Source organism: Triticum aestivum, chromosome 2D (genome assembly GCF_018294505.1).
Source record: "Triticum aestivum cultivar Chinese Spring chromosome 2D, IWGSC CS RefSeq v2.1, whole genome shotgun sequence".
In the NCBI taxonomy this organism is placed as follows: Eukaryota; Viridiplantae; Streptophyta; class Magnoliopsida; order Poales; family Poaceae; genus Triticum; species Triticum aestivum.
The window spans coordinates 521782235-521792427 of NC_057799.1; positions in this window are offsets into that span (position 1 = coordinate 521782235).

Consider the following 10193-nt stretch of genomic DNA (forward strand, 5'->3'; position numbering starts at 1 on the left):
TGCTCGCTGGAGCAACTCCGTTCACGGCCACCCCCTCGAGCCGCCTATAAATAGAGGCCCCGAGCTCCAGCTAGTACCCACACCACCTCTGCACTCCACCAAGACCCCGCCCAGCCACTGGAAGAGCCCTGAGGGAGTCACTTTCCTCAACTCGGCCGCCGCGACCCGCCACGGGATCCAGCTCGATTCGCTCTCGTGCGTGCACCTCTGCCTCCCATCTCTTGCCAGTAACTCTCTAGTGCATCCCTCCTTCTGACCCGCGCTTCAATTCGAGGTTTGCAGCTCACCACCGGAGTTCCCCACCATCGCCCGAGCCGCCGTCCGCCAGAGAAAGTGTCGCCGTCGACGTGGTGCTCTCCGACGCCCAAATCCACCACCCACCGACGCGGAAGGACACGCTGAACCTCTTGGTACACTCCGATCTCCCTAACTCGCCGTGGTTCGACGCCGGCGACCACCGCAGCCTTCGGGCGCCGGCGAGGTTTTTAAACCTGACATGTGGGACCCCCCCCCCCGCGTCAGCCTCTCTTCTGTTTCCCCTCGCGAAACGTTTTCTGTTGGCGCCTTCAGGCAAATACGTTTTCTCTGTGGGCCGGCGCTTTTCCCCCGAATCGTTTTCTGGTTTTCTCAGTTAAGTCCCTGGATCTTTTCTGTTTAATCACATATTAGTCCCTGGACTAAAACCCTTATACTTTTTATTAAAAGATGATTTTTGAGTGATTCTGTTTTTGTCAGTCTTGTATTTTTCTCTAGTTTTTTATAGTATTTATTTGGAAAAAAATTTGAAAATTTTTTATGCACGCGTTGGTTTTCACGTTAGTGCCCGTTTTCGTTATGCCGTAGGTTCCGGAAGAGGTGACGGAGCCGCGAACTTCGCCGAGCTAGACTCCGACTTCTCTGAACCAGGCAAGCATGTTTGAACCTTTGATATGATAGGTGTTTTGCATGTTTGCGTGAAAGGTTGTGCATGGCATATGAGCATCGGTGAGTATCTCGTTGCATGTGAGGCAACTACCCGTGTGTTCCAAAGTTACTGAGATCTCTGATGAGAGATGACCTGATCATGTGGTGACATGAAAGGTAGTGAGATGGTATTGTTGTAGCATGCCAGTCTTACGTCATCCGATAAACTCCGACGTTAACGTGGGCTGAGCCACGTTACCGTTCTTCCCCTTCCGTGCTACCACATGTTTTCTGCCAGAATGCGGTTTAGTAAGTTGGTAACCTCTTTCCATGTACACACCAAATAGAGGGGCCGGGATGATGGTTCCATGGCCCTGGATTAAAGCCAGTCATCCGGTCAGGGGGCATGGGTGTTTCCGGTTGGGACCGAGAGGGGGGCACCCCTTAGAGCGCGCGTATAGAAATTTGATCCCATGCCACGCGAGGTTGTAGCCTCCCCGTCTCAAGGTTTTTCTTGAAAGTTGCCGAGGGTGATCCCTGGCTTCGGAATGTTGAATGGGTGTGTCCTGGTAAGACGTGTTTCTTCCAAAACACCGTAAAACGGAACTAGTCCCCGTGACTACCGAAATCCGTTGGCTGTGGTTAAAGTACAAACTCTGCAGAGTCAAATCCTTCCAAGTCATCGTATCCATGATCAAGTAGAGTGATCAGCATATCCATATCTATCCTCGTGAAAATTTATCCCCGGTGAACAAGCTCAAGCGGTAAACCCAGTTTAATTGTTATTCCTACGGATGGACTAACCTTATTTTTGTCTCGTACTTGTAATAATTTATATTCTCGAGCTACTGAATTATTGAGCTATGGTATAAGCCCTTTATGTGATGTCGCTCAGACGTCCGACTGTGGCATGTTTGCCTTTTACTTTCAATATAAGCCCTTTATGTGATGTCGCTCAGACATCCGACTGTGGCATGTTTGCCTTTTACTTTCAATATAAGCCCTTTATGTGATGTCGCTTAGACGTCCGACTGTGGCATGTTTGTCTTTTATTTTCTGTTATAAGCCCTTTATGTGGTGTCGCCTTGACGCCCGACTGCGGCATTGTATTTCTTGCATTTTCCTCTCGAGGAGTCATTCAGACCCTCGTTTGGCACCCAGTATATTATTTTGGGATTTTGGGAGGACTACCGCCCGACTTCTCTTTTATTTCCCATGCATTATTATCCCTATGTGTGAGTGCACTTGTTAATCTGTTCGTATGCATCATGTTTACATTTGTTATATCTTATGTCCGAACTGTCTTGCGAGTACTTTCATAGTACTCACCTGGCTTGTTGATTTGGCCAGATGTTGACGAAGGCGATCTCCTGGATGAAGAGTTTGCTAGTGAGTCCGACGCCTAGAGGAGTCCCAGTCAGCCCCGTGCGATCTTGGATTTTGGTCAATTGTATTATATACGCTTCCGCCACCCGCAATAAAACTCCTCGAGCTTCACTCCGACGCTCGAAGAGCTATAGTTTTCAGGAGTCATATCACGCGCTCCGCTGTGATATTTCCACCACCGTTGTTATCGTGAGTTAGTAGTTATGCCACCCTATCCGCCATCTTGTTTTATCGGCGTACATGTAATAAATTGTTGAGCAGTCCCCGCTCAACCTTGTATTATATTCAGTACTCCTGGTATTTTTCTTCTGTGACCAAGATATTGTCTACCAGTGAGAAGGAATTCTTCTTTACTGGCCCGTAAAAGGGATTGGTCTCTCAATAAATATTTTATTGAAAGACCGGTCGTGACAAGCTTGGTATCAGAGCCAGGCTGACTGTAGGAAGCCACTAGGTGCGATCGCTAATCGGTTATTAGCGTCTTTTGTGCTTTTTCAGCAATTTGCAATTGTAGCTATTTTCTGTTGGTCATCATAAAATTTATGACTTGACTACTCAGAATTTTTGCCTACTTTTGTAGATGGCTGGCAGCAACTGCGAGACTCAAGTGTTCACGAACGTGCCCGAGGGGTTTGTCAAGCTCCTCGTTTCCATCACCAAGCTCGCGATCGGGCCAGCAACTCGTCCGGAGTTCACGCTTTATCAGCACAAGCTCAGCGACGACGTGTCTATGCACCAAGCCGTGGTGCAATTCAAGGGAGGACGTTCTGCATCACGCCACTTCCGTTTTGTGGGAAGGGCCATGCCTACGGAGAGGCATGCCATGCAGATGTCCGCCCGTGAGGCAATAGCTCGCCTTCGGGATATCCTTCCCATGATGAAGACTCGTCGCTACCGCTACCTCCCATGCCACGTGCCATATACTTGTCACTATGCATTCGCCTGCCATCGGGGAGAGCGTGATGAAGCCATCGAGATGGTTGTGGAGTATCTCAAGGCTCTGGAGGAGTCTTTCGACAACCTCGTGGACGATCTTGTGGCTGCCCGGATGGACTTAGTTCGGGGCAGTCCTTCCTGCAGGAAGGAGCTTCTTCACACAGCACCGCCTCTGACATTCGTCTCATCTTCAGCCTCTTATGCACCTACCATTTTAGCCACTGCTCGCCGTCTGCCTACTACTGAGGAGTTCGACCGAGTCATCGCCCCTACTCCAATCAGAGTTGCACCGCCTGCTGCACCCACACTGCCACCTTTCGCACCCGCGCCATCACCGCAGCGCAGTGCTTCGCGCCAGGAACCTGCTAGAGAGGAGCTGGAGGTTGAATCTCCCGCACCGCTGAGTCTTGCCCTCGGCAAGGGAAAGGACATCGTCACCATCTCCGACTGAGAGCGCCGTGTAGCCGCGCGTTATGTCTGCCTGTATGATGTGTTTTATTTTTACGCTAGTTTGTAGTAGTTGTGCTCGCTACACCCCAGAGAGTGTGCTAATAACATGTCAGGAATGTGTACACACATCCTGAGTGCTGTATCGTATGTTTGCGTTTCGCGTGTAAGATTTGTGTTAAGCGTCTCTCCTCCGTGCAGAGTTGTTTATGTTTTCTTGAAAATCTTGAGATCTTTAAATTTTTGTCTTTGCAAGATTTTCCTTGCACCTCGCAGTTCTTCTCATGATTTTTGCAAATAATACCCCAGAGTGGAAAAATGTCTCGTCCATGGACTCGTTCCATGCCCAATCAGCCAGAAGAAGTATTTGGAACTCAGACCAGCAACAACTTCACTCAGGGACAGTCTAGTCAACAAGACAGTGAGGCCGCCTTATCTCAAGTATGCCGCCTTTTTGAACAAAGCCAACAACAACACCAAGAGATGATGAATCACGTCATCAATATGGGAAACCACCGTGAGCCGTACCAGCCACACTCCAAGTTGTCTGAGTTACAGAAGACTCGCCCTTCAACATTTGCTCACACCGATAGGCCACTTGAAGCCGATGATTGGCTTCGTGACATCGAAAGGAAACTGATTATTGCTCAGTGTTCAGATCATGAGAAGGTGCTTTATGCACCACACTACCTTACTGGAGCAGCTGCAGCATGGTGGGAAAACTCCCTACACATGCATCCCAGTGAACACAACATCACCTGGGAAGAGTTCAAGGAAGGCTTTCGTGGGGCGCACATCCCCAGGAGCATCATAAAAATCAAGAAAAGAGAATTTGATGACCTCAAGCAAAGAGGCATGTCAGCAACAGAATACAACGGTCAGTTTACCCAACTATCTCATTATGCCTACGACGAGCACATGACAGAGGACAAGAAGATGGAAAAATTCCTGGACGGCCTGGCACCGACACTAAGATGCCAACTGGTTGTACACACCTTCCCGGATTTTAAAACTCTGGTTGACAAGGCCATTACCTTGGAGAATGAGCGCCGTAGTCTGGAAGATATCCGTAAGCGAAAGAGGGACAAGACGACTCTTGATCGCAACAACCGAAGCAGGACTGAGGTTCCAAGGACAGAAGCAAGGAAACCCACGACTACTGATCCAAGGCCCGTCAGACAGTTTCATGCCAGAGACAAGGAGTTCATGTACCGGCCAGGGGTCACATGCTATGCTTGTGGTGAAGAAGGGCACTATGCCAAACAGTGTCCAAAACCAAGGAACTCGGCCCCCAAGCCAAACAATGGTGGGAATAATCCAGCCCCCAAGCGCAACAATTTCAATCCCAACAACAACCATAGGAAGGGTCACCTGAACCATGTGACCAGGGAAGAAGCCCAGAATGCCCCAGACATCGTGCTCGGTACGTTCCCTGTCAACACAGTACCTGCCACGGTTTTGTTTGATTCTGGAGCTTCCCATTCGTTCGTTTCGAAGATTTTGTTTTGCAACATGGTTTTCCGATACTTCCCTTGGAAAAATCTATGATCATCAAGTCCCCCGGAAATAAACAAATCGCTCAGAGTTACTGCCAAGGAGTGATCATTGAGTTCGAAGGACTACCGTTCCAAGCAAACCTCATCGTGTTGGAAAATAAAGGACTGGATGTCATTTTAGGGATGGACTGGTTGACCACAAACAAGGGATTTATTGATTGTTTCAATCGGACTGTGATCCTCACTCATCATCACGGCAAGACAATAAAAGTTACAGCTCAAGAAAGACCACGGTCACAGCAACCAAAATTGAACAAAATGGACATTTCGGAATTAAGAAAAGTTCCAGTGGTGTGCGAGTTTCCAGACGTATTTCCTGAAGAACTACCAGGCATGCCACCAGACCGAGAAATTGATTTCAGCATTGAACTAGCACCTGGTACCACTCCCATCTATAAGAAACCTTACAGGATGGCACCCTCAGAATTGGTCGAGTTGAAGAAGCAGATAAAGGAATTATTGGACAAAGGATTTATTCGAGCCAGCTCCTCACCTTGGGGTTCGCCAGTTTTATTTGCCAAGAAGAAGGATGGGACACTGAGACTGTGTATAGACTATCGAGCTCTCAATATGGTCACCATCAAAAACAAATATCCGATGCCACGGATAAATGATTTGTTTGACCAGCTCGCGCAAGCCAAGGTGTTCTCAAAAATTGATTTGAGATCGGGATATCATCAATTGAAAGTACGGACAGAAGATATCCCTAAAACAGCATTCACCTCCAGATACGGATTATATGAGTTCACAGTGATGCCTTTTGGATTGACAAAAGCCCCCGCTTATTTCGTCCACCTCATGAACAAAGTGTTTATGAAGTTTATGGACAAATTTGTTGTGGTGTTCATCGACGACATTCTGGTTTATTCAAGAAGACCAGAGGAGCATACTGAGCACCTCAGAATCATTTTGGGCGAATTAAGGAAACACCAATTGTACGCCAAATTTAGCAAGTGTGAATTTTGGCTAAGACAAGTTGGTTTCCTGGGCCATATATTGAACCAAGAAGGCATAGTCGTAGACCCAAAAAAGGTCAAAGCCATACTTGATTGGAAACCACCAGCCAACGTGACAGATGTACGGAGTTTCCTAGGAATGGCTGGATATTACCGGAGATTTATTGAAGGATTCTCCACTGTGGCAAAACCAATAACCCAGTTGCTCAAGAAAGATAAGAAGTTTGTATGGACGGAAGCATGCGAGAAAAGCTTCCAAGAACTCAAGAAGAAGCTAAAAACCGCACCGGTATTAACCGTGCCAGACATACACAAGAGTTTCGAAGTATATTGTGACGCATCCCGGAAGGGTCTCGGATGTGTGCTGATGCAGGATGGCAAAGTTGTCGCGTATGCCTCCAGGCAACTGCGGAAACATGAGGAAAATTACCAACACATGACTTGGAGCTAGCAGCAGTCATACATGCACTCAAGGAGTGGAGGCACTTTCTGTTGGGAAATCGTTGTGAAATATATACGGACCATAAGAGCCTTAAATATATTTTCACACAGCCAGAACTAAATTTACGCCAACGGCGCTGGTTGGAATTGCTCAAGGACTATGATGTCGGCATTCACTACCATCCAGGGAAGGCAAATGTAGTGGCTGATGCCCTTAGTCGGAACCCTATCCCGGATGGCGACAGTACAAAAAACTTGAGGCCTGAGTTTCAGCAAGAGTTCACTAGACTCAACATGGTGTTAGCCGCTGAGGGCACCTTATCAAATCTGGAGATACATCCCACCCTTATGGAACAAATTAAGAAGGCTCAACAGGGACATCCCAGCATCGAAGGTATAAAAAGGAAAATGAACCTTGGTAAGGCTTCAGAGTTCGTCACAGACAATGAAGGAATATTATGGTACAGAGACAGACTTTGCGTACCTAACATTGAGGAACTCAAGCAACAAATCCTAACCGAAAGCCACACCGCTCCATACTCGATCCACCCTGGAGGGACCAAAATGTACAAAGACCTTCAGGAAAGATTTTGGTGGCACGGTATGAAAAGAGATATAACCGCATTTATTGCTTGTTGCGATTCATGTCAGCGCATCAAGGCCGAACATCAAAAGCCAGCAGGGCTGCTCCAGCCAAACAGGATACCTGAATGGATGTGGGATGAGATTGGGATGGACTTTATTGTCGGACTACCTCGATCGCAACGCGGAAATGATGCCATTTGGGTCATCACAGATAGGCTAACCAAGGTAGCCCATTTCATTCCCGTGAAGACTACCTACTCCACACAAAGGCTGGCCAAGCTTTATCTCTCTCGTATAGTTTGTCTGCATGGGGTCCCAAAGACTATAATATCCGACCGTGGCACTCAATTTGTCTCTAAATTCTGGGATCACTTACAACAAGCTCTAGGCAAACAACTAGCTTTCAGTACAGCGTACCACCCTCAAACTGATGGACAAACGGAACGTGTGAACCAAATCCTAGAGGATATGCTGAGAGCCTGTGTGCTCACCTATGGATCCAGGTGGGAAGAAAGTTTGCCGTATGCTGAGTTTGCTTACAACAACAGTTACCAAGCCAGCTTACAGATGGCACCTTTTGAAGCATTGTACGGATGGAGGTGTCGTACCCCACCGAATTGGTCAGAAATGGGCGGCGGCCGTATCTTCGGCCCAGACATGCTCAAGGAGGCCGAGGAGAAAGTTAAACAGATCAGGGACAGACTCAAGACAGCACAGAGCCGACAAAAGAGCTACTACGATCAAAAGCATCGCGAGGTCAGCTTTGAACCCGGTGATTCCGTATACCTACGAGTGTCTCCTATGAGAGGCCTGCAACGGTTCAAAATTAAAGGGAAGCTAGCCCCGAGATTTATTGGACCCTTCTGTATAGTTGCACGAAGAGGCACAGTAGCCTACCAGCTAGATCTGCCCAAGGAACTGTCAGACGTCCATGACGTGTTCCATGTCTCACAATTGAGAAAATGTGTAAGTAACCCGGAGAAGCATGTACTTCATGAAAGCATTGATATACAACTAGACCTCACCTACAGAGAGAGGCCAGTAAAGATTTTGGAAGAGTCTGAAAGGAGGACCCGTCAGAAAACAACAAAAAATTTCAGGGTTCAGTGGAGCAACCACACTGAGGATGAAGCTACATGGGAAAGGGAAGATTTTCTCCAGGCAGAGTATCCATACCTATTTGAGGATCAGCTGAAATCTCGAGGACGAGATTTTTCCTAAGGGGGTAGGTGTTGTGAGACCCAAAATTTTATTTGGCTTTTTCAAAACTTTTCCTTGTTTTGAGGGAGGTGATTTAAACTTTTCTTCTAAAAGAACTCTCCCTCTCAAAATATTTTCTTTTATGACTAGTGCTTCATTTTTGGATTCACTCAAAACTTGATTTTGGTCTTGGAGGTTTTCCTCTTTTATTTGGTCTCAAACCAATGTGTTTTTCTCTTAGAAAAATGTCCTTTGAAAATTTCTTTGAAAAATGCACTATGGCCTTTGGAATGGTTCTTTGCCACTTCCAACAAACCCCTCTTGCCATGACCTTAGTGCAAATCCACTCTCATAAACCTTTCCTCACCTTTAGATCATGATTTACTTCAAATCCAGCAAGTTGGACCTCTCCATATAATTATTTCCATTTATTTCTTATCAAAAACAATTTCTGCCTTATATCTTGATCCTTGGAGGTTTACAAAGGAACTACCCTTTCTGTTTTGATTTTTGCACCCAAACCTTTTTCCCATCCTAGTCCTTTGAACCCTAAACCAAGATCCATGAAGATCCACTGGTCTTCAGTTCAAAATTTTCAAACTATACTTGCTGCAAGTTTGGACCAGATTTGCCAAATTTGATGAAATTCATTCAAATCCTTCTCCAAAAATTCTGAGAAAAATAAGGCAACCTCTGGGTGCATTGAGAGGTCACCTCACCAAGTCCCAGCCTCAGGAAAAAATTTCTTCATGCCAAATCATTCTGTCGAACACCTGCAGAGCATTGTCAATGTCAAGTTCAGAGATTCAGAAATACAGTTCAGTGATCTACTGTCGTTTTCTTCAGAACCTGTTATCGATCTCGACAGTGCCGCGTTGGCGCCTTGCTTCCCGTCCCCTCCCCCTTGTCCCTGCACCGCACGAGCGCCTGGATGTTTGCGGGCGTCGGCGACGTGCTGGAGGAGGTGCGCCGCCCCGTGACCGACGCCAGCGGCGGCTTTGCGGCCGCCAGAGAAAGGCGCGGCGCAGACGGCGCCACCCAGCGCCGCCCAAGCCACCGGAGATCGCCGCGTGGCCTTCCACTCCCAGTGCGCGCTGCCACCCTCGTCGTGAACCGCTAGGCGCGGAGCGCGCTCTCTGCCGCCGTCGTGCCCGTGCGGCCACCCCATCGTGGACCGGCGCCATTACGCCAAGACCGACCAGGATTAGTAGGGGAACAGCACCAGTACACCTCACTGATGCTACCTGGCCACCTAAACTCCTTGCCAAGCCGCTGCCTCGCCGTAATTGCTCGTCAGAGCAACCCCGTTCACGGCCACCCCCTCGAGCCGCCTATAAATAGAGGCCCCGAGCTCCAGCTAGTACCCACACCACCTCTGCACTCCACCAAGACCCCGCCCAGCCACTGGAAGAGGCCCGAGGGAGTCTCTTTCCTCAACTCCGGCCGCCGCGACCCGCCACGGGATCCAGCTCGATTTGCTTCTGTGCATGCACCTCTGCCTCCCATCTCTTGCCAGTAACTCTCTAGTGCATCCCTCCTTCTGACCCGCGCTTCAATTCGAGGTTTGCAGCTCACCACCGGAGTTCCCCACCATCGCCCGAGCCGTCGTCCGCCGGAGAAAGTGTCGCCGTCAACGTGGTGCTCTCCGACGCCCAAATCCACCACCCACCGACGCGGAAGGACACGCTGAACCTCTTGGTACACTCCGATCTCCCTAACTCGCCGTGGTTCGACGCCGGCGACCACCGCAGCCTTCGGGCGCCGGCGAGGTTTTTAAACCTGA